This window comes from Dermacentor variabilis, chromosome 9 (genome assembly GCF_050947875.1).
Source record: "Dermacentor variabilis isolate Ectoservices chromosome 9, ASM5094787v1, whole genome shotgun sequence".
In the NCBI taxonomy this organism is placed as follows: Eukaryota; Metazoa; Arthropoda; class Arachnida; order Ixodida; family Ixodidae; genus Dermacentor; species Dermacentor variabilis.
This window is the reverse complement of record NC_134576.1, coordinates 75,268,937-75,295,920: the sequence shown is the minus strand read 5'-3', so window position 1 is coordinate 75,295,920 and position 26,984 is coordinate 75,268,937. Positions and strand designations below refer to the sequence as shown.

The 26,984-nt window shown below is 44.9% G+C and overlaps 1 protein-coding gene across 4 annotated transcripts in view; it reads right to left on the bottom strand.

The window, feature by feature from the left end:
* LOC142556982 (uncharacterized) overlaps positions 1-26,984 on the bottom strand; it is a 147,794-nt gene that overhangs the window by 81,880 nt on the left and 38,930 nt on the right. The window contains exon 2 of one of the 4 annotated variants that reach the window (XR_012822691.1): positions 9,633-12,046. The exons of the other annotated variants lie outside the window; for them this stretch is intronic. The gene's annotated coding sequence lies outside the window, so the exon portion shown is untranslated. Of the gene's footprint in view, positions 1-9,632; positions 12,047-26,984 lie in introns of those variants that run through there. 4 annotated transcript variants of the gene reach the window in all.

The following is a 26,984-nucleotide window of genomic DNA, read 5'->3' as shown; positions in this document are numbered from 1 at the left end:
GTGTGTCGCACGGTGAAAAGAGTGACGCGCCTTCTTGCAAGGCACCTGTTCCGAGCAGTTGTACACTTTCCGGATGCCTCACAGTTGTCAGGTGTGATGCAAGATTTCCATGAGATCGCCCACTTCCTCGAAATGAACAGCTGCATCGACGGTACACATGTACGCAGCAAGAGTCCCGGAGGTGATGACGCAGAAGTTTACCGCAACCGCAAAGAAGTGTTTTCTGTTAACGTTCAGGTAAGCCCTTTTTCACAATGTGTAGGGATCGTAAGTGATTAGTTTTGCACAAACGTAAAAGCAGCAGTAAAAGTCCTAATCATCATATTACAATTCTCGCATGCTGTTTTACGTAACTATGTTACGTGCATCATATTCACTCGCACGCTATATTTCATGGAGAGACGGTACGAGTACCGCATTTTATATAGTCGAGTGTGTGGTCTCAACTGTAGTGCTTTCAGGCCATAAGCTTTGTTTGCCGATTATGAAGCAACTGATATGATGTACACGTGCACACGTTTTTATTTGAGAAAGTAAGAAATGGGCTATGACACTTCTGTCCATCGTGACCCCTACAAGCTGTGCAACAAACTCCGTATTTACATGTGCCTTGGCAAAAACAGGGCGTAGAATTATGGACCACATGAAATATTTAGTTAGTTGAAAATTTCTGTAAGACAGCCTTCAGTTGTTTTCTAATTTTTATCTTCCGTCTTGCTGGGAGGTAAAATGTAGTTACAGTTGTTGCAATGACAACATGCTGCTCCTGCACTCATACTCTAGGTTTTTTTGCAGGCGGCTGCCGGACCAATGCTGCAGTTTATCAACATTGTAGCGAGCTGGCCGGGGTCTGCCCATGAGTCGTATATTCGACAACTCTTTAGTACGTGTTATGTACGAACCGCACCGTGTGCCTGGTCAGCTGCTTGGGGACATGGGCTATGCCTGCTCTCCTTTCCTGATGACCCCCCTTGCTGAGCCAGGTCGAGCCAACTCGCCAGAAGGCAGGCAAGTAATGCCTAATCTTTTTAGGGGAGTATATGATAGGTAGCACCTCTCTCCATGATAACATACTGGTCTTGTAAAGCTATGCGATACACCTGAAGTGTGTGTGTTACAGTGAGTAGCTGTAACGCATAAGCAACATGTTCCTCTGTTATCTGCTGCTGCACCAAGAGCACACAGATGGCATCACCTATATAGCGCCAGATTGTTACAGCTCCATTCAACTTAACGGTCGGTAATGAAATATGGCTGGGCAGAACGAATGTGAATCTAGCAATGTGCTGCATCGTTTGCAGGAAATGGAATGTATTTGTAGCCATTCAATGTAGATCTGTGCTAACTACACAGAAGAAAAGCTTTGGCACAATATGATGTACAATGTGTATTCGAAAACTGACTAATCACATTGTATTGTCATCCTATCAGATACAACAAGGTGCACATCAAGACCTGCAACTCCATAGAAAGGGCCTTTGAAGTGTGGAAAGGGTGCTTTCCCTGCTTAGACATGAAGCTGCAGCACAAGCCTCGTAATGCAGCTCACATAATAACAGCTTGCGCTGCCCTGCACAACGTAGCTCTCCTATGAAGAGAACCTGAGCCACTCGGTCTCTATGTTCCCACCAGCCGATGCAGGCGTACAGGAGAAATACTTGCCAAGAGCACCTGCCACCTGTTAATGGTGTGGGGGACAATACACCTGGCATGCGTGCACGACAACTTCTTATCCAGAGAAGTTTTTCCTAAAGATTGCTGTTTAATATCCACCTCAGTGTTTCTGAATAATAGGGGTGTGCGAACAGTGAATTTTGAGACCGAATCGAATGGAAATCATCCAGAATCGAATCGAATGGTTTTGGAATAATGAACAGGCATTAGCAGCATTAATATAAAACAATGTTCAGATCGTGGTACAGTCAGGAAGGTTCTGTCATTACATAGCACATCATGAAGTGTTGTTTATTAAAAGCACAAACGAAGCGTTAGGAGCAGACCAGTAGTTTCTTCGCATGCGCAGAACTCTTTAGAGTGTGCGAATGTTCACTGCATAGCCTGTAATGTATGGCTACTTAAGCGACGTAGCCTGTTCCACTAGGCGAGTTCTCATGTTTTATGTCTATACTATGCCCGAGGGGTGAAAACTTACGGTGCTTTTGCTCCAATTCCGTTTAATTGGGCGCAGTTGACGGTTTGAAATATTCAAAATGTTTTGAATACTCACACACCCCTACTGAATGGTAATGGGTAATGGGTGATGGGTTTAGTGTTCTTCTATGTGCTGTGTGGTGTCTGTATGGCACTGCAGACACACACGAAATGTAAAAAGACCATATGTGCTAAAATCTCGATTATTCATTAGACATGCAGCCTCAAGGTGGCATGCAGCCAAGTGCATGCTGCTAATTATTATTCCAGGTCCCATATGTTTGTGCAGTAACTGCTTCACCATAACTTATATAGCCATTTTAGCATTTTCACAATTGCACTGCTGTTAAAATGCCACTGTTGTATTGTGGATGCAATACACAATGGTCATTGAGGCTGTTTTGTCTCGCCGAAAAAGGGTATGAATGAATGAACGTATGATGTTTATTGACGCAAGGGCCAGGTATGGCCAAAGAGTGCCAGGTCCGTGGTGATGAGTTCGCAGTGTAGTTATGAATTCTATGAAGTTCATGTGACGTGGCTGTAAAGGGGCCTTAAAAATAGGCGCTCTAGAGTGTGTAAAATCTATCTGTATTAAGATTATGTCAATGACAAATGACATGTTCTATGAGCATTAAAATGCACCATGAAATTATGATGCAATATAGAAAATAAGTGAGATAGTAAAATTACCTGGAGCACTACTGCCTCGCCAGAGCCCTTAAAACACAAGGGCCTTAGAGGCCATGTGCTATACCAAACAACTATCACAGCGGCATCCTTGAAGACAGGAGACGCTACGAATGTGTGGGGCTAATAACATGTAACACATCTTTCAGGAAACCTAGGACTGCATTGGTGTCAGAGTGGTTCTGGGCTGTTCCGTACTGCACAGACACGTTAAGTACTGTTGTTCCGAATTCTACACAGACGCATCAAAATCGCATTCTAGCGTAACTTATGCTGCTGTTGGTCCCTCTTTTTCTAAATCTGATGTACTGAACCCCTTAACGAGTATCTTCACTGCAGAAGCCTATGCTGTACTGTCTGCAGTAAAACATATAAAGAAATTAAAACTTGACAGAGCAATAATATTCACAGACTCGTTAAGTCTTGTAAAAGCGCTGAATTCTTTACAAAAGTTTACAAATCCTGTTTTAATTTAACTTTACTCACTCTTATGCAGTATTTATTTACCACATAGACATGTTGTAGTATGCTGGGTACCTGGCCATAGAGGCATCGATGGTAATGTACTAGCTGACAAAATGGCCACATCACTCACACCACTAACCACTTTTCCTACAGCTGCTGTCCCTGTCACAGATCTGAAGCCTTTCTTAAGAAAGAAATTGCGACAACACTGGCAACGCATGTGGAATGCAGAAACAAATAATAAACTGCATGTTATAAAGCCACAGTTAGGTTTTTGGCCCTCCCCAACAAAATCTCGGCGAACAGATGTCCTATGATGATGATGATTTGTGGTGTTTAATGGCGCAAGGGCCAGGTGTGGCCAAAGAGCGCCATGACAAGTGGTGATGTTGACGATGTATTATGGAGATGTGGCTTGGCTGTAAAGTGGCCTAAAAATAGTCGCTGTAAAGTGCGTAAAATCTATGTGCTATAAAATTATGGCGATGATTAATGACGAGTACTATGAACATTAAAATCCATCGTAGAAGGATGATGCAAATTATAAAATATATAAGATGGTAAAATTACTTGGAGCACTGCTGCCTCGCCAGAGCCCTTGAACCACAAGGGCCTAGAGGCATGTGCTATTCAAAAATAATTATCATAGCGCCATCCTCTGAAGAGAGGAGACGCTACGAACATGTGGGGCTAAAAACATGAAACACAACATCTTTCAGATAACTTAGAACTGCGACGGTGTCAAATAGCGGTTCTGGGCCGAGTAACATTACTGGATGAAGGGGGATCTGCTGCTGGTATGCTATCGGAAAATGTTTCTTTCTTTCATATTCGGCTTTCCGACACTCCAGAAGGACGTGGAGGACGGTGAGCCTCTCCCCGCATCTACCGCAGGTTGGAGGCTCGTTTCCGGTGAGTAAATAGTTATGTGTGCCGAATGTGTGTCCTATTCTTATACGACAGAATAGGACATCTGTCCGGCGTGATTTTGTTACGGAAGGCCAGAATCCTAACTGTGGCTTTAACAAGTGGAGCTTATTATTTATTTCTTCGTCCCACATGCGTTGCCAGTGGTTTCGTAGTTTCCTTCTTAAGAAAGGCTTCAGGTCTTTGACAGGGACCGGAGCAGTAGGACTAACTGCATGTAATGAAATTGATGTGGCCATCTGGTCCACTAGAACGTTACCCTGGATGCCCCTATGGCCAGGCACCCAGCATATAATCACATGCTGGTTAGATACATATGCTTTACATAACACGGAATAGAGTTCAATTAAAACAGGATTTTTGCGCTTACAGAACGATATCAAAGCCTTCACAACACTTAGGGAGTCCGTAAAAATAACTGATTTTCTGAGTTTTGTTTTCCTTATATGCTTCACGGTCGACAATATTGCGTAGGCCTCAGCCGTAAAGATACTAGTTTCCGGATGCAGTACGTCGGATTCCGAGAAGGATGAACCGACGGCTGCATAGGACACCCCGTCGTGTGACTTCGATGCGTCTGTGTAGAACTCCGTACAGGAGTATTTGTGCTGGAGTTCCCGGAAATGCATTTGGATTGCAATCTCTGGGGCGTTTTTTGTAACTTCCATGAAAGATGTATCGCATTGTATCAACTGCCACTCCCAAGGAGGTAGCAGCTTGGCTGGATGCATTAGGCGAAGTTCAAGAAGTGGAACATGCATTTCATGACTAAGCTCCCTCACACGCAGCGAGAAAGGCTGTCTTACGGAAGGACGATTACGAAACAGTGTAGCATATGTCATGTCGTTAATGGTGTTAAAACAGGGATGTTCAGGATTAGAGTGGACTTTCAAAAAATATGTTTGGCTGATGTATGTTCTCTGGATATGAAGTGACCACTCATTCGATTCTGCATATAAGCTTTGTACGGGACTCGTTCTGAAAGCTCCTGTGGCTAAACGGATACCCAGATGGTGAACAGGGTCTAGCATCTTTAGCGCACTCGGGGCGGCAGAGTGATAAATCACGGCACCATAGTCTAGGCGTGAACGAATGAGGCTTTTATAGAGTTTCAATAAAGACATCCTGTCACTACCCCATGTACTCTGGGATAGGAGTTTCATTATGTTCATCGTTTTTAGACATTTTTCTTTAAGATGTTTAATGTGGGGGACGAAAGTGAGTCTGTAGTCAAGTATGACACCTAGAAATTTGTGTTCTTTGTTTACAGGTATTTGTTGTCCACCCAGTTCTAAGCAAGGGTCTGGGATCATTCCTCTCTTTCTTGTAAAAAGAACGCAAGTGCTTTTGTTAGGATTGATCTTAAAGCCATTCCTGTCTGCCCACATTGAGACTTTGTTCAGGCCATGCTGTACCTGTCTCTCGCACACTGCGAGGTTACAGGATTTGAAAGCTATCTGAATGTCGTCCACGTAGACAGAGTAAAAGATGGCCTGAGGTAATGAAGCGCGAAGCGTGTTCATCTTCACGATGAAGAGCGTGCAGCTGAGCACGCCTCCTTGGGGTACACCCGTTTCTTGCGTAAAAGGACGTGAGAGTGCATTGCCTACTTTTACCCGGAACGTACGATTTGACAGATAGCTTTCCATTATGTTAAGCATATTACCGTGGATGCCCATTTCTGACAGGTCTCTTAAGATTCCGTAACGCCACGTTGTGTCATAGGCCTTTTCCATATCGAGAAATATCGATAGGAAGAACTGTTTATGTATGAATGCCTCCCGAATATTTGCTTCAACACGTACGAGATGATCGGTTGTGGACCGCCCTTCTCGAAAGCCGCATTGATAAGGATCAAGCATTTTGCTCATTTCAAGGAAATGGATCAGTCGCCGATTAATCATTTTTTCAAATACCTTACAAAGGCAACTTGTGAGGGCTATCGGGCGGTAACTTGCCACTGAGGAAGGGTCTTTACCTTGTTTCAAAACAGGGACCACAATAGCTTCCTTCTATGCGGTTGGAAGGTACCCTGCATCCCAGATGGTGTTGAAAAGTGTGAGTAGTGTAACTTGCGTCTCATCGTGTAAGTTTTTGAGCATTTCATACATGATTCTGTCAGATCCGGGTGCAGAGCTCTTGCATGAGCTCAAGGCAGCTTTCAACTCAGCAATACTGAATGGGCAGTTGTAGGATTCACTCTGTGGACATTTTCTTTTCAGTGGCTTACATTCTTCTATTTGCTTATATTTCAGGAAGGATTTCGAATAATGTTTTGAACTTGACACACTCTCAAAGTGCTCCCCAAGTGAGTCTGCCTGATGTTGCAGCGTATCACCCTGTGTGTTTACCAGAGGGAGTGAATATGTTTGTCTCCCTCTAATTCTATTTACGCGGTTCCAGACTTTCGCCTCATCTGTAAACGAGTTGATGTTCGATAAAAACTTTTGCCAGCTCTCTCTTCTGGCCTGTCGGCGGGTTCTCCTGCCTTGAGACTTAACTTTCTTAAAGTTAACGAGATTCTCTGCAGTGGGCGAAGCGCGTAGCAACCCCCACGCTTTGTTTTGATTCCTACGTGCGACTCTACATTCATCGTTCCACCACGGGACATGCCGTTTGCATGCCGAGCCACTTACTTCACGTATGCATTTAGATGCGGCATCTATAATAAAAGCTGTAAGGTAATCCACAGCAGCATCAATTTGTAACGAGGACATGTCATCCCATGATATGCTAGTTATGGTTCGGAATTTCTCCCAGTCGGCTGTGTCGACCTGCCACCTAGGAGCCTGTGGTAGATATTCGTTTTCTTTAAGTGTTCTTAATAGTATGGGGAAGTGGTCGCTTCCGTAAGGATTGTTCGCAACTTCCCACTCCAGTTCAGGCAGTATAGACGGGGAAACTATGCTGAGATCAATTGAAGAAAAGGTATTATTTGCAAGACAGTAATAAGTGGGTTTCTTCTTATTCAAAAGGCACGCACCAGAAGAAAAAAGGAACTGTTCAACAAGACGACCTCGCGCATCTATACGACAGTCACCCCACAGGGAGCTGTGCGCATTGAGATCACCAAGAACAACATAAGGTTCTGGCAATTCGTCTATAAATGACTGGAATTCATGTTTGTTTAATTTGTAGTGTGGGGGTACGTAAAGCGAGCTAATGGTGATGAGTTTGTTTAGGAGGACAGCTCGAACTGCCACTGCTTCAAGAGGCGTTTGGAGCTGTAAATGTTGACACGCAATGCTTTTGTGGATAACTATAGCTACACCTCCCGATGATGCGATAGCATCATCGCGATCTTTGCGAAAAGTTATATACTGTCGGAGAAAGTTTGTGTGTTTTGATTTTAGGTGTGTTTCCTGTAAACACAGCACTTTTGGATTGTGTTTGTGTATGAGTTCTTGTACGTCATCCAGGTTTCTAAGAAGACCTCTGACGTTCCATTGGATAATTTGTGTATCCATATTTATTTTAAATAAGTACTGTGTCTACGGAAAGGGAGGTGATGCCTTAGGTTACAGAGCTCTTTCGAGGCCCTGTAACCGGGGTTTTGTTTTTTCTGGAGCGCTCGAGGGAACCTCGCCGCTCCTTAGGCGCTTGCTGCGCCGTAGGTATAGGTGTTGTGTCCATTGCCTCTTGTGAGGCGCCGGACACGCGCTCTTGCGAGCGAGAAGTTTTTCGTGAGAGTCTCACCTCGGAAGGCAAGACCCCTGCGCCCACCAGCCCTGAGGTCGATGGGGCTCCCTGTGGGATTTGGCTGCGCCGGCTGTTGCCAGCGCTGGGAGGGGCCGGGGAGGTCGAGGCAGCCTCGGCTGCGCCCACCTTCGGGGTCGGTGGCCCCGTCTGCTGGGTTGACGGAGCAGCGCTAGCTGCAACCGCCGCGGGGGCAGATGGCGTAACTGCCGACTCACGGGTCGTGGGTCGGACAGCCGCCGGAGGCCGTTGTGACGCTGCCCCCTGACGCGCCACTTCGGCAAAGCTGGCCTTAGGAAGGTATGCAACCCGCCTGCGTGCCTCTTTGAATGATATGTTTTCTTTTACTTTGATTGTGACTACTTCTTTTTCTTTCTTCCACGACGGGCATGACCGCGAGTATGCGGCATGCTCGCCATCACAGTTCACGCAGTGTGGAGCGTTTTCGCACGTTTCAGAGGCATGGTCACGGGAACTACATTTTGCACATGTCTGCCGGCCTCGGCAGTTCTGGGAACTGTGGCCGAAACGCTGGCATTTGAAACAGCGGAGAGGATTTGGAACATACGGCCTGACCCGTAGCATTACGTAGCCGGCCTCGAGTGTCTCAGGCAGAATGCTTGAGGAGAAAGTCAATACAAGATGCTTGGTTTTTATCTCCTTGCCGTCGCGCCTTAGCATGATTCTTTTAACATTGATCACGTTTTGCTCACTCCAGCCTTCCAACAGTTCGGCTTCTGTGAGCTCCATCAAATCGTCGTCAGAAACAACACCACGGCTGGTGTTCATAGTTCGGTGTGGGGTTACTGTTACTGGGATTTCCCCAAATGACTGAACTTTAGGAAGATTTTCATGCTGTTTCGGATTGCGGAGTTCCAGAAGGAGATCGCCGCTAGCCATTTTCGTTGCTATATAGCCGGTACCAAGAGTTTCAGTTAGGTGCTTAGATACGAGGAAAGGAGAAATCATTCTCATGGTCTTTTCAGGATTGTTTGAATGAATTACATGGAATCGGGGGAAGTTTGGCTGTTTGTTCCCAAGAAATTGGAAAATATCTTCGGTGCGCCCTCGTTTCGGAGGGCGATCAGGTAGTCGGGGAAAGGAAGTGGCCATTAGAAGTATGGTTTTTTCGGCAGGGATGGCCGCCGCCCACCATGGAGCCCAACCAGGGGACGACACAGGACGGAAATATTCAGTTCTGCGCACGCCAGCGGTACAACCCCGCTATAACCAAATACATATACCCAAGACTGGATATAGTGCACAAGGTTAACCCTCGCCGCCTACGAAGCTGGAAGTAATACGAAAATAAAGAGAGGACAGGAAAGATTAAAAGTGAGAGAAAGACGAAGATTTGAGGGAGAAAGAGAAAGGAAAAGGCAACTACCGATTTCCCCCGGGTGGGTCAGTCCGGGGGTGCCGTCTACGTGAAGCAGAGGCCAAAGAGGTGTGTTGCCTCCGCCGGGGGGCCTTAAAGGTCCGAACACCCGGCATCGGCTCAACCCCCAGGATCCCCCTTTCCCCGGACACGGCTAAGCCGCGCACGGTTAGACGCGGGAGGGTCCAACCCTCGTGTGCTCGGGTACGTGGTGTCGCAACACACCAAACGCCTGCTTGCGCAGACGCCCCTGTGGGGACAGATGTCCTATTCTGTCGCCTCAGAATAGGACGCACATTTGGGACCCATCATTTTCTACTTACTGGAAGTGAACCTCCAACCTGTGGTAGATGCTGTGAGAGGCTGACCGTCCTCCATGTGCTGCAGGAGTGTCGGGAAGCCGAAACGGAGAGAAAGAAACATTTTCCGCTTGCATACCATTATTACATCCCTCTACACCCGGCTATGTCTCTTGGTAAGGAACCGCTTTTTAACACCAAGGCAGTCCTCAACTTCTTAAATGATGTCGTTCTGCATGTTATAAGCCCATTAAATTTGTAGAGCATCCTCGCTCCAGAGGATGCCGTTGCGATAATTGTTTTGCATAGCACGTGCCTCCAGACCCTTGTGTTTCATGGGCTCTAAGGAGGCAGTAGTGCTCTAGCATTTCTTATAACCAGATATATTTTACATATCGCATCATTCTTTTGTAATGCGTCTCAATGTTCATAGTACAAGTCATACGTCATCGCCATAATTTTATTATACAAATTTTACGCACTTTAGAGAGACTATTTTAAGGCCCCTTTACAGCCACGTCACACCAACTTCATAGAAATCATAATTACACTGCAAACTCATTACCACAGACAATGCCTTCTTTGGTCATATTTGGCCCTTGTGCCATTAAACATCAAACATTAATTCATTCATGTTTGTCACCACCAGTGTGGACACTGGCCTACATAGGTGTATTTTGCTACACAGAAAGCCAGACAATCCTTTCCTGGAAGACTCTTCACACCTTAATGTGAAGCGCAGACCGTGATCACAGCTAATTAAGTATAATTCTTCTGAGAGTGCACAAAAGGCTAAAAAATTGCAAAGCTGCAAAAAGGAAGGTGACATAGCAGATTACACAGCATTTTGGCATCCTCCTTTTGAAAGCATCTTTTTTCTGTATGACATGCTTTAGTTTTTAGAGGCCACCCTTCTGCAGCTCTCTCCACAATAACAGGATGCATTATTTGCTGCAACTACACGTAGCCTACATGAGAGGGCATACAATGGCAGCAGTTGCACTTGGGCACTGTTGGGGCAACTAAACAAGTCGGCATTTCATGACATTGAAAATCTTTTTTCTTCTGGGCCTAAATGAGCAGGTGGCAACAACTTTCAGTACCGAGCTCTCCAATCTTGAACTGGTGCCTCCCCCGCCAGTGTAGGCTCTCCGCTAGATATAGTTTGTTATTAAGCACATGCTACTGCGAGTTTCATGCTTTTCAGTAGCATTTTCTATATTGTAAATTTGGCATAAGTTGACCTTGAATAATATTTTTTGTGATATTCGTAGTTGCAGAATTGCAATTTTGGTGCAGACTTATTACTCTGCAGTTGATTTCTTTCTCCTGAACCTGATAGAAGTCTGTGTTTATGTTTGCAGCTAAACAAGCCTGCCGTTCAGCCCCACTTCCTATGTTGGAAATGCTGAGGGTTCAAGTAAAAGAACTGAAGCAGAAGGCACCAGAAGAGGTCATACTCCATGTGTGTGAATTGTATGGTGGAGAGCGTGCCAAGAGTGAGAGTGAATCCTTGACACAGGGACAGTCGAATTCTCCAGAATGTCACAGATATAGAAAGGGCCTTGTAACTGCAAGCATTGCTCATGCCTGTATGACTCGAGCGAAGACTTTTCTTCGTTCGAAAGGTGCGGCCGACATTGACCCATTTCTTATGCTTATTTTAAGAAGCAGAACTGTTACAACACCAGCAATGCATGTTGGCATTTCGAAGGAAAGTGCAGCGCATGTTGCATACAAGACATGGCAAGAAGCACTGGGGCACACACTTGAAATGCATTGGAGAAGGCTCGTTTTATGCGAGGAATTTCCCTTCATAGGTTGTTCCCCTGATGGTTATGCAATATTATCATGCAAATGCTACGAGGGCAAGGAAGCCCTCTTGGAGATTAAATGTCCAACGAAGCTGGACAACTCATTCAAGAACTATGATACCTTGGAGCCTAAATTAGAGTATTGCACGCAAATTAACGTGCAAATGACTGTGTCATGTAAAGGAGGCCCATTTTTTTGCTTGTTGTAGTGACATTTCTTTTTGTTGTGCTGTTCTACACTACAACAGCTGTGCCTTTGATGAGTTCAAGGATGCAATCATTAGCGTATACAAGGAGCGAGTGATACCGGAGCTCCTCTTGAGGTTAAGCCACTGATGTCGTTCTATGCTGGTGCAGACTACTGATAAGGTTTAAAGGGATTGTCAACCAATTTTAATGTTACCTTCCTTTTTCTTCTACTTCTCCCAAGTGTGACAAAGAGCTTACCAGTCAGTGTGTCCAATCATACAGTGGCAACTCGTAAACAGCCATGGAACATTTTTTCATCAGAATTTTTTTCTCTGCAGTGAGCAAATAAGGCATACATGCTTGAAACATTGAGAGGTGAGCGTGATAGCGATTATACGCTGGCATTGTTGGGAAGCAGACAGCAAGTACAGCCCTAGCTGTAAGAAATGTTTTATCAAGTTGTTGGAAGTGTTGAATTATTTATACAATAATAGCTACATTCTTTCATAGTTTACAAATACTTTGGACGTATACAAGTCATTGCTTTTTTTAAACCTCAGCAAAGCCAGTAGTGCTATTCATGTAGTGTTGGCATCCATTTACAGCACATTTAGTTTAAAACGTCACATGAAGATCACATAACTCTGGGTGCTCACAAACTTGTGTGCATACGAAGGCAGTCATGTGCACCATTATGCATTGAAGGATGTCATGGCTCTGCCACTCGACTCATTGCTGCGAAAGCTGCACCATTCATTTGAGTGTACCTTTTCTTAGCTCATAATATACATAAAATAAAGGGCAAACCTCTATAGTACAGAGACTGATCTTAAACAGTATGTGGAACTTAATAGCAGTTACAATAATTTCATTGCATACATGTGAAGTGCCAAGGTTTCACCACCAGTTCCCACCACTTACCAGGTTTTGAGACTTTTCGTGCCAATTTGAAATTATTTTCAATTAAACTGCAAACAGCTTCCTCGATTGTGTCACTATGAACGATTGTCGCTAAGTATGGACAGCTGGGCTAGTTGGTTGTGATTAGCATTATGAAACATCGTTTCAGCGCACAATTGAAACGGCTTTATGTACACAGGGGGAGGGAGGGGGGGCTGCTAGTGCGCAGGACCACCCAAAAATATTTCCTTGGTCTAGGAAACAGTCATCAGAAGTGTCAAACCAAAAGAAGAAAGGAATAAAAGCAAAACGTGAAAAAAAAAAGGGTGAAAAACCTTTCCCTCTCTTTTCTTCCCCTCTTTTTTACATCACACAGTACAATCTTGCTCATCTCCCACTCTACCTAGCTGATTCGAAACACCCGTTTGCCCTGAGATAATCAAGTTCTTTTTTCCCAAGTACAACAGAAGGAGCACTGACACAGTAATAGTGCTTCTTCTGTTGTACTCGGGAAAAAAGAACTTGATTATCTCAGGGCAAACGGGTGAGCTTTTTGCAGCTACTCAAGGACAACCAGAAGCCCATAGTTTGTCAAGCAGCTGTATTAGGAAAATCTCTAATACCCCTTAGTGCTAGTGCGAGCAGAGGTATCCTTATGGACTCTCTGCATTTCTTTCTTTTTTTTTTGTTCTCGAAAAAGCAATAAATTTATTTTTGTTATGACATTGACAATGCGTCTGCGCTTTTCTTTCCAAGATAGAAGTTCCTGTTCAGCAGGACTTCGAGTGGCAGATACCTTTAATTTGCCGCAGGAAAGTGCTACGTGATCGACCCATAGCAAAAAGAAACGAAATGCTGGTAAGCATGTAGTATAATCAGCGGGCGTATATCGCATTCCATCCAGCGCTAGCGCTACCACCTGATCGCTTATGTATAACTTGATGGAAGCATTCAGAAAAAAAAAAAGCGATTATGACGATAATGGTGCTCAAACAAAGCAGGGGTGAGGTCCCGTTCGCAGAACAGCCTGGCAGAGGACAGCTGCACCAGAGTGCTCACTGCGCGCACGCGCATATTCTCGCTCATTTCGCCGCTGTGCTCCGTAATACGGCGCTCATCGACTCGACGGTTGACGTTCGTGCATTCAGGTTAAAAACGTGGGAGGGTGTACTCAATTGCAGACAGATTTGATATTAGAGTCATCTGTGCACGCATGCATTGAGAGTGTGCTCGACCTTTTACATAGCACGAGTGGAGAAGTGATCGCGTGGCCGGACCAGCAACAGCACGAACTTAGCAAGGGTGGCTTCTTAATAAAGAGCGCTGGGAAGGGGCCACGAAACACCACTGGCTACGTGGATGGAAGCCACATAGAGATAAACACTCCGACCAAATCCCCGCACTCGTACTTCAACCAAAAAAAGTTTCTTTGTTTGATCCTGCAAGGCATATGCAATCATGAGAACAGGTTCATAGATGTGCTCATTGGATTTCCCGGCTCGGCACACGACGCCAGGGTGCTCTGCAAGGCCCCTTTTTTTGAAGCTGCAGCAATGAAATGCAGCAATGGTTAGATCCTGCGGGACTCAGCCTATCCATTGCTACCATGGCTTATGATGCCTTACAAGAATACACAGCGGAGGTTCCCCTCCTGGAAAAGGAGATCTAAAAAATACCATTCCCAGCAGCATGTTGCCATCGAGGTGACATTTGGAATACTTAAGCAGCGATTTCGCAGGCTGTACTTGGTGGACGCAGCCAGCATCAAGCAGTGCTGCCTTATAATCATGGGCGCATGTGTCCCGCACAACTTATGCAATGAGGAGAGAGATCTCTGCGAAGAGCTGCAGGAACTCCCGGACCTGGAGGAAGTTGGAAATGATGAGGACGGATGTATGGGGTTTAATGGCACAAGGACCAATAATGGCTAAAGAGATGCAATGATGCGTTCAATGGCAGATGATATAGATGTAACTTGGCTGTAGAATGCGTAAAATTATGTGTAGTGTTTTGAGGCGCAAGGGCCACTCATGGCCAAAGAGCCCCATGACACATGGTAATGTTAATGATGTATTGCAGATAGCATGGACAATGAATTCTCGTGGTGGATGTGACACAGCTGTGTAATATGTGTAGGTACTAAAGTAATGGCACTGATTAGTTAGTGTTGTGAGCTGTGGCCACAGGATTTCGTTAAATACACAATGCAACAAAGCATAAGAGCGACAGAATAAATTAAAAGGAGCTCTTGCATACAAGGGCTGTTAATCATGTGCTAACATTACCTGGGCAAATGATATTCAGGGTGTCTATTTCAGCTAAATACTCCAAGACAATTTGCAGATTAAAAAGAAGTTCATTGCTAAGAAAAAATGCCAGGTGTAGGGGCATGTTTTCACAATATGCAAAAGGAAAATATTTTTTTTCCTTTCTGCTTCTACTGGAGGGCACTGAATAAGAACATGGAGAATTGTGAGATTATTGCCGCACTTACTACAAGTCAGAGGATTGATGCCAGTCAAAAGGTAAGAGTGAGTACTGTAAGTGTGTCCTATTCTTAATCAACAAAGAAGTACTTCCTTATATTGCACTACTTTTCCAGTTATCCAGTTCCATAGTTTTGGTTTTATTATGTGCAGCTTATTCAATACTTCAGTATACCACTATCCTTGCCAATGTTTCCTTAACATACTTGCCAAGCCTCCCGATTCGTCAGGGAGACTCCAGATATTTTACTGAACTTTCCGATTGTACGATCATTGTCCTATATCTCCAGAAAAGTGGTCTCTGTTCGCGCAAAAATGGATTTTGCGAAACCGGCACCACAGAATCTACAGCCACATTGTAATCGTCAACATCACCAACAATGGCCGCACTAGCGCTACAGTGGCTGGAATAGGGGAAGTGTGATTACCACCAAGCGGCTCCTACGGGAACCCTCAGTGCAGCCTCATGATGCATCCGTGAGGTGGCGCTCGCTGTCGTTTACACGTCAAGCTGAGCGCATGGGAGGCCTATATGCCCACATTTTCAGCACTTTTTGGGTCATTTTGAGTGTTTTCCGTACGCTGTGCACTTTTTCTGGCTTGTTGAAGATGTGCATGTGATGAGCCGACGTCAAAGCCACTGTTTTGTGCCCGGTTGCACAACCGGGTACAAATCGTGCAAAGAGAAGCTGTCGCTTTTGGGTGTGCCCAAGGACGAGGAGCTTTTTCTGAAGTGGCAGAGGAATATCCCAAGAGCCAACAAGCCCCTTGAACGCAACGCCGCTGTTTGCGAACTTCATTTTGATCCTCAGTTTGTGTTACGTCATTTCGAACACAACATACAAGGTGAGACGGTACGTTTAGAAAGAAGCAGACCGGTCTTTCAGCCCGATGCCGCTCCAACGAAGTTCCCGAACGTGCCTAAGTATCTCTCCAAGCCCGTGCCCAAGAAGAGAAACCCAAAAGAGCGACTGGACCCCCAGGTCGTGCCTTCGGAGAGGCGGCGAACAGTTCCGCAGGCCAGCTACATTTCAGCAGAGGCACCCGCACCTGCCGAATCGGACCTACCAAGAACTTCAGATGTCAGAAACGTCACCCTCCCATCAGACAAATGGGGAAAGCATGTTTTTTGTGAAGAGCCGCTAACAGTGTCGTATAGTGTGTGCCTGCCAGGGCCGAACATGGGTCTCCTCCATGCTCAGAAGCTTGTTTTGTTCCGCAGTGAGGGCACCGCTGTCAAGCATCAGGTGTTCGTCCGGAGTGTGGAACTCACGGCGATAGACGAGAAATGCGATCCAGCATCCATGCTGCAAGAGGTTGATAGCATGCAGGTTTGCGCAGGGGCGGGGTTACTGACTAAGTTCTCCCATGTTAGCTGCTCAAAAATGATAAAATGGAGCGAAGGCTTTTATCATATACAGTGCAAAGGTGCCGTGAGCGAAAATGAGATGCGTTGCGTTGCCTGCAAGTATTTGAGAAGGCTTCTTATTAATCAACGGTGCCAGGAAAAGAAGTGAAATGTGAGTTATGATTATGGAAAGAAGTTGAGGGCAAGAACCGAAGCAGTGAGACGTCTCAGAGCCAAAGTAAAAAGCTTGGATCGAACCATCACTCAAATGAAGCAGGAGAATGAGGATATTGAAGAAAGTACTGAGCTAAAAAAGATCGAAAAGCTTCCACAAAAACAAAGAGTTGCAATCATGCAGTGTTTTGAGGCTGGAAGCCGCAAATCTGTCAAAGGGATGCGCTATAATCAAGAGTGGATGCTAGAATGTATTATAATGCACATGAAAAGTCCACGTCTCAACGAACATGTACGAAAACAAAAAATACTTGTGCTGCCTAGCCGCACTTGTCTTAGGAAGTATATGAAGAAATACGAAAGCAGATTTGGATTCAATGCAGCAGTGCTTTCTGGCATATCAAGAAAAATGCAAGAGATGGCTGAATTTGAGTGCCATGGTGGCCTTATTGTCGACGAGATGAAGCTTGCAGAAAACTTCACTGTCGCAAGCGGCTCTGGTAAAGTGGACGGGTTCGTTGATCTTGGCCCCTACACTCCTGATGCTGACAAGACAGTTACTCGTGACCATGGACTGGTTATCACGTTTCAGCCTCTTTCAGGGTCATGGCATCAAATCCTTGGTGTTTTCGCTTCTAAGGGAAATGTTAAAGCACCGTTGCTCTCGAAGATTCTTTTGGAAGCTGTGCTGCTTTCTGAAAATGCTGGTCTTAAGGTTGACTACGTCACCTGTGATGGGGCGTCATGGAATCGGGCAATGTGGCGCAATTTTGGCATTTCAGCAAGCTCAAAAGCTATCAAACCATCGACAGCCCATCCTTGTGGAGATGACAGACGTCTTTTCTTCTTCTCCGACTTTCCACACTTAGTAAAATGTGTCCGCAATGGCTTCATCAAGGCAGGCTTCAAAACACCAGAGGGGCATGTGGACGTAAGACCCATCAAGATAGCCCATAACCATGATAAGTGTCAAGTCACATTGAAAGCAATGCCAAAAATAACTAATGTCCACTTGAGTCCTAATAACTTTGAAAAAATGAAGGTCAATTTGGCATTCCACCTTTTTAGCCCACAAGTTCTGCATGTTTCCTCAGGAATTGTGAGCACTGTCCACAAGATGGCATTTTCACTTTGGAAAATTTTGAAATGAGCAGCAAGGACGAGGCGTTGATTGCTTCATGGGAATATGGTGAGCTAGTTAAAAAAAACTCTGACCGCTTCATCATTTATGAGAGAATTTCTAAGAATGACCATGAAATGGATTCCCCACAACTATATCAGATCTGTGCAAGCAAAAGCAATACATGAAGAAAAACACAGCTGCGAGAGAGGTGCAATAGTTTTGCATTTTGATTTAGCCAAAAACTGGACAGTTGTGCTTCCAGACGCAGTACAAGCGCACCATTGGCAGAAAAAGCAGGTCACTGTGCTTACCTGCATTGTCATGTCAAGAAAATCGACTACTACGCCGTTATTTTAGACGATATGTCTCGTGATCCAGCTCATGCATGCTTGGCTCTGTCGAAAATCAAAGCACACCTCGAAGACAATGTGCCAATCTACACCAAGATAACCTATATGAGCGACAGGGCTCCCGCTCACTTCAAGAATAAATATTAGTTTCATGAGCTACAACGCAGTGAATGTCAAGACACGAAATGGATGTTTTCGGCCACTGGACACGGCAAAAATGCTTGTGACGGCATTGGTGGGCTTGTGAAACATAGAGCATCACGCCACAACTTGCGGAAGCCTGCAAGTGAGGCCATACAAACAGCCAGCGGCTTCGTGAACGCAATTCAAGGAACGCTAAAGAACATCACCATTCTGGAGCTCCCACAAAGGGAGCTTGCAGACTTTCGCAAAATGAAGAAGGAAGAATGGAAAACTGCAAAGAAAGTGCCTGGAGCGCAGACGCTCCACATGTGGAAGTACGTTCAATCAAATGAAGGCAGTGCATCCTATGTGGCCTCCACCGCTGCTTCGGAAGGGAAAAGACTGTGATCTGGTTTGTGCTTCAGGCTGGACAATATACTGTGCGCATACCGAAGTCAACTGCTGCCGTTTATTTCTTGTTACGATTTTTTTAATTGCAATCTGCACAAAGCGGCATGCCATCTGTGAATTGCGTCCCGATTAAAACTCCAGCTGATTAAAAACCTTGCAGATAAATTGTCCCTCTCAGAAGACGATGTTTTGTCTCCTGACAGCGCCCTTTAGAACCACTGAACATAGAGGTAAACAGATGCAGGTACGGAAACGTCGGCTTCAGAAACACATTAATATTAATTTTTATACATGAAAATTTTTCTAAGCACCGGGAAATGATCTAATATTTTTAAAGAATCGATTACATACCAATGTAACTTAGGATGATAAATTAGAGAATACAAAAAACGTTTGACCGCCACCAGCCAGTTCTTGAGACATCAGGTGAAATAGCAAATTTATTCCCATTTTGACACATTAAGAACGCCACTAACAAGTGAGTAGAAGCTCTACAAACGTTGAGGATGGTTTGGATATTGTGGTAAATAAAATTTAACCAAGTTCAGTGAGTACTAAAACAAATTTCTGACAGTTACTATTTCTAAGAGACAGTAATAAGCAACTCTAGATAACAAAAACATGAACTCATTTTTGTATTCATTTTCATACTTTAAAACAATGTAATGCAACACTTTTTGGTATTTTAAAATTATAGAGTATTGAGGATTATTCAGGCAAATTTTAATGAAATTCGATGGTGATGTTTCTTTTTTAAATCCAAGTCAAAGTTGGCACTTTTTTGACGTTTTTGAACTTCGGCCAATTTTGAGGCCATATTAAAAAATATCTCCCAAGTGTAGAGCTACAAAACTTCCCTAAAGTGAGTAAAAGTAGCTGGAAAATACTGAGAAAAAGCTTCAGTGTGGAGATCTTTACGCATCTTGCCCTGAGGCTGCCTTGAAAAGTGACTTTATAGCACCGCATAGCTGCGGAAGCGAAGTTTACGATTTTTTATTTAGAAGATTGACACAGCAAGAAAACGTTTTGTTATTTGTTTGTATAGTACAAGCTGCAAAGAGGTAACGAAAAAATACTTATGCGCGTAAAAAATTATTGTGCATACAGTGAGGCTCCACACTTGCTACTTTGCGAAGTGGCAAAAACGATGTTCTCCACCTCTTGTGACATATGATTATTTTCTGAGAAAACTACAAAGTTTCTTGCAAAACTAAGGCTCATTCCTTTGTGTGGACACATTTACCCATCAGATATAAAAATTTCATTGAAAACAAAAAATGGTCATGGGACCTCGATTACCGTTCATATCTGAACATGCCTATATATTAGCGTTTTCCTTAAATAAATAAATTTCTTGTGAATACCGTGCAAGTCTTTACTTTCTTCACCTCTCTTCTTTGATCTGTGTTGCATTGTGCTGCCAAGGCATTGGTATGGTTCTGCACCGACTTGCCCACCTTTCAGTTATTCTGCACTTTGTGTAATTCATCACTGACCTTTATATATTCCGTGTATCTTGCCAATAGTTTCTGAACATTTTACGCAAGAAAAGCTTTAGGTCCATGAATGAAACATGAGCTCCACTTTCAGGGCCTCTATAAGTGATGGATGCTGCTTACTAATCCGCAAGCCAGAGGTGGATCTTGGGCAGCCTCTACAGAGGGGCCCTCATCAAAATGTGCAGAAGACAAGGGTGGAGCTCATCGCAGCGCTAAAATGCCAGCGTTCTCAGGGGCAGCCTGGGTCCTCAAGACTCGGAATCTGCTGGTGCTGCAAGCTCATTTCATTCTAAGCCACGGTGAGCAGGAATCATATGCAATTAGGCCATGCACAGACACTTGTGTAACTAGCTTAGTACCACCTTTTTGTGGTTTTTATGTTTTCATTACTTTCACTGTGCTAAGGCAGTCAGTGTGTAGTAATACAGCTTTATGAATGCTTGTGACTATTACATATTTTATGGCGAAAATAACTGCTAGTGCTTTGCTTGTAATGATGCTTGTTTGCAGATTACCAGTGTCACATGCATTAAAATAAGGTCCCAGTGCTGCAAACAAAACTCTTGCTTGTGATTTTGAGGCGTCAGCGATGAACTCGGAGTACGTATACTTATATTTCAGTTCTAAGTATTGCAGTTGTATATATGCACACCTAGCACATGCTTGGAAGTTTAAGGAATGAGGTGTCACACTCTTTGCATTGCCACTGTTGAGGTGGCAAATGCTTAGCAGAGGTCATTAAACGATTTTCAAGGATCGATCTGTCCAAGATCTGGCAACAATGCTCTAAACATGCATTGTGAATGGCAGTCTGCACGTTGGCCGTGTAAATATATCAGAGTATTCGACATGTCATCTACTACAGTGTGGCAGCAGTGTGCAGGATCTGAGTGAATGTTAGCATGAGGCTACTAAGTGACGCCCTTGACTGGGGATGCAGCGGTTGAGGGAATAAGGGGGAGATGGGGTGGGTGCTTTGACAGCCACATAGACATTTTGTGGAAGTGCCGATGTGTCTTTTGTGCCCCCCCCCCCCCCATATAATATGCCACTAATGCTGCTACAGGAGTTGAGGACTTGGGGCACATTTCTTAGTCAACTTTAGGCGATCCTTAAGCCCAAGAGATGGATTTTCTAAGGGTCACTCCTGGACAAAGTCTCTGAAGAGATATTTCCTGTGCCTGGGTAAGGTCACAGGGAAGGAGCAGACATATCGGGGAAGTAAGGCACATATATACGTGTCCCACCAGAGGCAAGGTTCTAGTGCGTGGTGAAGAGCATGCGGATCATATGGAAAGAATACAGCTAGGTGTAACAGATGAGGCAGGTGATTGAGCCAATTGGTCTCCTAAGCCAATTGATCCCTCTAAGGAGATTTTTCTTTCTTTCGACCAAAGTCATATTATCAAAAAAGTGAGGGCACAGTTTCTGGCAAAGGACTTCGGTAAAGAAAAGCAGATCACATCAAGGTATGTGAAAAATCTGTATAAAATGCAGAAAAACTCGACAGTGAGGCCAGTAAGGTTCCTGACCAGAAAACACCTGTATCCAACAAACATCGAAAAAAAAAATGAATGTCAGATCAGAGGTTCAGTTGTTTTCAGTTCCCGTAACTGCCACACTTTGCTACCTCAAAGATCAGGCCGGTCACACACGTGATCTGGACTTCGCTTCAGCAGGACCCACAAATGAATTCATGCGAATGATACAGAGGTGGTTTACAATAATGGACATCAGCAACTGCCAGCAACACATCCACTGCAACAACGCCGACGCCCGCCAGTTAATGGATGCATATGATCATCGATTAGAATGGCTCGAGATTGTTTTTCTTGCTTACATCGAAGACCTCAGGAAGGAAAGTGCAGCTGGCAGCTTTTTAAGCAAGGAAACATACCACACTCTTGTTTTTGCGACCACGTCAAATGTGCAGTGCATTCTTCACTTGCTGACTGTGAATAAGTTCTAGTTTGTGCTCACATGCATAATGTCGAGTGACCCGATAGAATCCATGTTTGGCTTTCTGCGCCGAAGCTCCGGTAGCAATGATATACTTGACGTGAAGAGCATGATATGCGGGCTGGAAAAAATGCTGAAGACAGGCATCGTTGCTGCCTCTGACCAGAGCAACGTTCAGAGCTCGACATCATTCGCCGCAAAGCAGCTGCGGCCAATTCAACACAGCCCCACCATGCTTGCCACCGGTAACAAGTTTCTCGACCAGGCAGTGAAAGACTTAAAGAAGCACCGCACAACGTTGACACCATGCATAACAAGTCCGGATGAAGCCAGCGTCACCATGGTTGGAGGTTTCATAGTGAGAGCTGCAAGTGAAAGCATTGTCTGCCTGAACTGCATCACCCTACTGCAGGGTCACAAAGGCAACACACCTCTCCTTGGCCTCATTGCCCACCCAGATCGGGGCAAGCTCTTCTACCCGAGCCAGGAACTCGTAAAGCTGTTGATTGGTCTTTGGAAGCTTGTAGACCACGTGGTTCCCCACAGAAAATATTTCACAAAGCACTTGGAGGTTTGCATTGAGAGAAGTGTGGCAGCGCTCATAGAACTTAATGTTCTCAGCTGTAGCAACACAGACAGCGACCATCGCAAGGTTCTCCTGCAACTCATCACTAAAAAGTTCATGAAGCCGCTGTTAACCAACTATGCCGTCAGCACTAGCAACAGGAATGCGATTGTTAAATCTCTTGACCACAAACCTCTGTCCTGCAAGGTGCTTAAATTGTAATTAAGGGAATGTGACCGCGGTGGCTGCATTTCAATGGAGGTGATATGCAAAAACGTCCGTGTGCTTGTGTTGTAGTGCACGTTAAAGAACTTCAGGTGGTCAAAACTAATCCGGAGCCCTCCACTACGGCGTGCCTCATTATCAGAACTGGTTTTGGCACATAAAACCCCAGAAAGAAGAAGACGGACCCTTCATTAAGCACACACCAAGCTCAAGTGAATTGCTTTCATGCTGTTGTTGAACTTGCCTTGAGTATACCACAATTTTCAGCAGAATTACGCGAGATTAATAATGCTGCGCAAAGCGACATGCAAGGAAGAGAGCGTGTACATGTGAAATGAACTACTGCAGGCTTCTTCTTAGTTACTTGTGAACGCTACTTAGACTGAGTGAATCAATTGCGATAACTGCAAGAAAATAAAATTTCATCCAATGTGGCCAGAGCACAACCAGTTTGTTCAAGCACAAGTAAACAGACGTGTTGCGATGTACCCCCATGTCGCTGCGCTTTCCAAGCAGCAGTCACCGCCGCCGCTAGCGCCGCGACACCACACCACCCCCGCCCCCTTGGCAGAGATAGGGAAGTAGGTGGCGCCATCTCTTGGGACAACTGACCGCAACTCAAGGCGCAACAGCTACGATGGGTAAGCGAGCGACGACGCAGGCATCTTTCTAGAGGAGGCGTTGAACGTGGTTTTGACGTAGTCTAGTGCGCCATAGCAATGCGACGATGGCTGGCGGTCGGCGGAAATTCGCGATGGCTTATGCTTTTGGGAAAAAACGCAAGCAACGTTCTCGGATACCCCAAGTGGTGTCGGATGAATTGGCAGTGACGGCGACCAGCAAAGCGACATACGCCAGCGAGCGAACGGCAGCTACTGAAGCTATGGCCAGCAACACATCGAGGGCAACGCGCGTCGACACGCTTCTCATCACAGAAGCTGAATGAGTGGCAATTAACGTCGCGCGGAGGAGGAACGACAAAAGCTGTCTTTGTTATCAGCTACCCACCGAAAGCAGTCACTTATCGGAGATTTACCCGGAAGCGGCGACGAGAGGGACCGCGTTTACGATTCGAAGCCTAGCGGCTCTAAATCACCTGCTTCGGTAAGCGAAATGCGAATTGTGCCGTGGCCCTTTGAACGTGTTAAAGGGCAACCGGGAATACGGAGTGGCCGTGAAACTAGTGGTGAACTGCGCCATTTGCGGCAACATAAGCACCGGATGGAGCTTGCTAAGAACAGGTGAGAATAAGACCTGCAACCCTTTCGAGGTGCATTTGCTCACGGCTCAAGCTGTTATGAGCACAGGCAACGGACAGACCGTACTCAATGATATTTTCGTGACTCTGAATATTTCCTCTCGTGGCATACATACCAAAACATACCAAGACTATGTAAAAAATAAGATGAACCCTGCCGCCCTGAACGCATCCGCGGGTGTTACGACCAAGTGCGCAGCAGTTGTGAAGTCTATCTATTCTGAACTGAACTTTGGGAATCCTGGAAACGTCGCAGTTTCGTTTGACAGGACTTGGCTGACTCATGGACACCTGTCACACATTTGTGTGGGAACTGTTATAAAAATGTTTTCTGGCTATGTGCTGGACTTTCAATTTCTGTCCAACGTCTGCCTGGGACTCGCGCGAGCTCAGCCCCAAGGATGATGACCTTGAGTATAGTGAATGGCAAGTTCAACATAAGTGCCAAAAAAAAAACACTTCGAGCAAGCCGGGCCAAATGGAGGTAGAGGCTGCGAAAATTCTGTTTGGTCGCCGTCACACAACTACGTTGTGTGAAGGCGATAGCCGCGCTTTCAACAGCCTCCAGGAGGAGAAAGTATATGGCTACATGGCAATTTCGAAGGAGGATTGCGTAAATCATGCGCACAAACGGATGGGTGCTGCGCTCCAAAACCTCCTGCAGAAAAATAAGGGAGAAGGTAGGCCAAGCCTTGGTGGCAAAGGGAAGCTCACAGGTGAGCTTGTGGCAACGCTCACAAATTATTATGACTGAGCACTCAAGGAACACCAAGGGCATATTGATGAGATGGAGAATGCTGTTCTTGCCACTTATTACCATGTGACTTCCACCGATGCAAAGCCAAATCATTGATGGTGCCCAAAGGCTGAAGAATCATGGTGCACATACAAGGCTGTGGCAAGGCAGCAAGCTCCACCTAAGCATCGCTACAACCTTCCTGAATATGTTGCCAAAGCCCTCCTGCCAGTGTATACTCGCCTCTCTGACCGAAAGTTGTTGAACTGCTGTCAGAAAGGAAAAACTCAAAACGCAATGAGAGCCTCCATTCAGTAATCTGGTCGCTTGTTCCTAAAAGCAAACATGCCTCGCTTTTCTCAGTGGAAACTGCTGTTGCTGAAGCAATCACGAGGTTTAATGCTGGGAAGAAACATGCCTCTGAGGCCATCTTGAAGGAGCTACACTTGAGCCAAGGTAGTGCAGCAGTTCAAAGATGTGCTGAAAAAGACCAGCACCGGCTAGTGGTGTCTGACAAGAAGCACGCCAGAGCAGAAAAGTTCATGCATGCCATAAAGAAGAAGCGCATGAAAGAGAGCGATGGTGATTATGTGCCTGGTGGTTTCTAGTACAAGGCGGACTTGAATTTCTTACTTTAATTGCTAAGAATAAATCTAGATCGTGTTATGGAACATTGTTTTGCGTTTTCTCAAAAGCTGCATTTCTCTTATGACATGTGCTGTTGCCCACAGTATTTTTTTATGTAATAGTGCGATTTCAATTATTCTTGTTGCATTCAAAAGCTTATGAGTTTCTATACACAATAAAACTAATAAAATATGATATCCCTTATGGTGGAATTTTTCATGTGGCAATACAACATGTAAAAATTTTGAACTTCATAACCACATTAGACATGGCAATAAATTTTGTAACAATAGAGCTAAAATTACAGTGCTGGTGTAATTGTGATCTCTGATTATTCTAGAATGTGTAAATATAAATTTTTCTCTGTTGAAGAGCTGGGCAAATTGATTTTCAGAAGGTTTTATTTATCTCAAAAATGACTTAAAATAAGAAAAAATACATTGCATATACGCTTCTAGCAGGCTAAAGTATACCTTTCCTGAAAATTTCATTTGTATATGACAAAAATTAAAAAAAAATTAAACACCAGTGTCGTCTACTATAAGCAGTTATCATTGGTTGTGTCGGTAACAATGCCAGTGTTTCAAGAAAGAGTGAAAAATCTTCCGCAGCAGTGCTGCAAAGCCTCACCTAAAACACTTTCAACACATAAGGCGAAGCTGACTTCAAGTACCTCTGCTGCAAAAGCAGCAGCCAGTGATAGGCGACATGAAACTACTTGTAGTCAACTTCATGGGAAGTTCCAACCATAGCTCAATACAACACTAGTTTACAGGTACACCCTGTCACAAAACCATGAATGCCACTAGCACGTTCTTGGCAGTGTGTCTAGGCCATGTGCAGCTAGCCTGGGGCCGGAGGGCAAGGAACAGCGACCAGGAAGCAGTTCGGCTAGCCTCGGGCTTCAGGTAGTAAAGATCGTCTCTTGAATAGCTCTTGCATACTGTGTTGTCTCCGAGAGCCTCAGCTGGCTGCTGGCTCTGAAGCCACGGCCCTGAGCCCTCATTTGACGCCCGTAACGTGGGGCCATCTGGTGGTTCTCAGAGATAGGCATCAGGCATTCATGTTTACTAGCTAGGGTTTTTAACATTTTTATGGTAGCGGTTGTGGCGTCTTTCATGGTTGGGTTACTGCTTCTTGTGCAGCATTATTACATTTGCACATACCTTTTGCGTCTTGTTTTCATGGTTTGCTTTGTCTGTCTTTACATGGAGATGCACTCTTCAGCATGCAACGTAGTCTAGGAAGACAATTAACAGCAACCCGGAGTCTCAACGGTGGTGGGAGCTGGAGCCAACGAGACCAGTAAGCAACGATGCCAGGAAATCTGTCATTGATTTTCTGGATGATTTGGCCCTTTACAGGAAGGTTTCGGGTGTCTTGGAGTATTACTTGTTCAAATGAGACCTGCCCAATGCTCTTTGAGGAACCACGAAACAGACAGCCACTGTTCCGTGGATTACTGCCACATACGAACATAGTCCTAACGTTGGAGGGTTGGCAATGCGAAATGTCGTTTAAAACAGAAGCAAAGCGATTGCAACAGCTTAAGCTTTCAACAATGCCACAGGAAATGGACAATGGCGCCATA